Here is a 2,500-nt window from a genome sequence, read left to right as displayed (position 1 = left end):
TTTCTGTTCACCGCTTTTTTAGATTAGAGGTTTTTATTGAAGGACAATAAGTAAATGATTTGTTAGTTTTAATTTTTATTTATTGTAAATTTAAATTGAATTACTTAAAATGAGCGCCAAATGTAAGTCAATATTGAAAAATTAAAATTAGGCAGGCTATGCCTGCCAACTAATTTTTTACTTGGTAAATCTTTTGTTAGTAGTTTAGCCTGCTCGTTCTCTCATGTTCTTTTTCGGTTTTTCCTTTTTAGTTTTTACATAACTTTTTAAAAGGATTCTTCAATTTACTTCATGCTTTTCTTTCTCTTTAATAAGGTTCTATTTGTTTTGACTTTTTTTTAATACTTCGTTTTTATTGTTGTTAAATTTGTTTGCAATTACTTGTCGGTGGCAAAGAGTCAAAGAAACTTTGATTAGGTGTTTTATTCGTTTTGGAAATTCATGTGAGATTTTAATTGGCTTTTAATAGGTTTTAGTTTCCTGTCTAAGCTGTTTTGATTGTGCACTTTAAGCCCATAGCACTTGTCTTAATGAAAACTGGATTCGACATATTTTCCACTACCGCCACAAGGAGTTCTGTGTAACGTGGTGTTTTTTTTACAGACGTTTTACCTATGGCTTTCCATAAACATATCTGCCATAGTCCGTCTGCTTTGATGTATTATGAACAATAAAGAATTTAGACTCATCGGGTGCACAAAACAGAATCATGAGTTCTGCTGTTCAGTTTTTATTAGGTTGGATCGTTAAAAGGTGTAATGACTTTTTGAAATAGTATTATATAAAAACCGTTTTTTGGAAAGCCATTCTGAAGTAATCGATTCCTAATTTAATCCTTAACATTAATTCCCTTAACTTTTATGCCTTACATTATATATGTATACATGCATATATATATACATACATATATATATATATACATACATATATATATATATATATATATATATATATATATATATATATATATATATATATATATATATATATATATATATATATATATATATATATATATATATATATATATATATATATATATATATATATATATATATATATATATATATATATATATATATATATATATATATATATATATATATATAAAGCAAATTTTGAGCGTATTGCGACTCAAAATTTTTACAAGCTAATATAAAATTAGTAAAAAAAAAATCTTTGATATTTGCTCTCTAAAAAATCTAAATAATAATTTTTGATTTGCACTACATTTAATTACGTGACACAAGATTGTCAGAAGAGTTGAAGTCCTAGTAAATACAAAGTGATCCGTCCAACAAACGTCCCTTGGACGTATCACGGACGTCTGAACGTCCGTAAGTCGTCCTACAAACGTCTGTAAGACGTCATACGAACGTCCACAAGGAGTCCTAAGAACGTCTTTGAACAACGCATGCCTATTGGGGTGTAGTTGAAATATTACATTTTTTACGACTTTGGCTGGTAAGCTTCGTTATGACTTTAGTATATAGTTGTGGTAAATAACCTTAAAATTATTTGTTATTAAACTTTTGTTTTAATGAAGAAATATTAATTGATTTCAAAACTTAAACCGAAAAATATCAATAGCCTCTTGTTTTTAATCATGTTTCATAACTTCAAGCATAGAAAAGTAATAGCTAATATAACCATAAAGAAAATATTGTTTAACAAATTTGTGAAAATTAAAAAAAAGAGTATTTAAAAAGTATTTTAGCGATACTGTGAATAAACCCACTCAAAACTAAATTCAACTTCAAGAGAAAGTAGTTAGATTTTTTCCGTAGTTTTTTAGTAGTTAGTTTTTTTCGACAACTATTGAAAGTTGCAAAGTTAAATTATTCCTGAGTTTTGATCAATATTATTAGAAATATTTTAAGTTGGCCAGTAATGAAAAGTAAATTGAAGAATATAGTAGTATAGAAAATAGTAAAAAATAGATAAAGTTTAACTGTCTAAAGTTTAACTGTTTTTGACTAGTCATTAAATGTTTACTTCATATACTTTGAAAAAATTGTAATACAATATCTAAAGATGTAAAAACACTTTAAATTCATACACTGATAATTGTTCTAAATTGATACTCTAGAAGATGATTTTTTAAAACGTATTGTAAATTCTAGTCAAAAAAGTCATATGTTAAACAATTTTAAAAGGTGTTTAAAAGACGTCTTACAGAGTGTTAAGTTAAATTATTATAATGTCTTTAAGATTAATTTAAAGTCAATTTTAAAACGACTTTTTATTTGTTTTTTATTTCTTTTAGTTTATAGTCTTTGTTTTACGAAAAGGCCTTCTATCATTAATAGATTAAAAAATTAAAACTAAAATTTTAAAACTAAGTTTAAAAAAATTTAGAACTAAATTTAAATAACAATGTAATAAAATTTTTTTTTATTTCTTATTATACTTATATGGATTTAAAACTTCAGGCTTTTAAACTTTTTAAAACTAATGCAAATACCACTGAATTATTTATCATTTACTTTATAAAGTGATT

At 24.7% G+C, this 2,500-nt stretch overlaps 1 protein-coding gene across 1 annotated transcript in view; it reads right to left on the bottom strand.

The window, feature by feature from the left end:
• Positions 1 to 2,500, bottom strand: part of LOC136075501 (macrophage colony-stimulating factor 1 receptor 2-like) — a 232,616-nt gene that overhangs the window by 223,833 nt on the left and 6,283 nt on the right. The window lies entirely within an intron of this gene.

Source organism: Hydra vulgaris, chromosome 01 (genome assembly GCF_038396675.1).
Source record: "Hydra vulgaris chromosome 01, alternate assembly HydraT2T_AEP".
NCBI lineage: Eukaryota > Metazoa > Cnidaria > Hydrozoa > Anthoathecata > Hydridae > Hydra > Hydra vulgaris.
The sequence above is the reverse complement of the archived record's forward strand: the minus strand, read 5'-3'. Positions and strand labels throughout refer to the sequence as shown.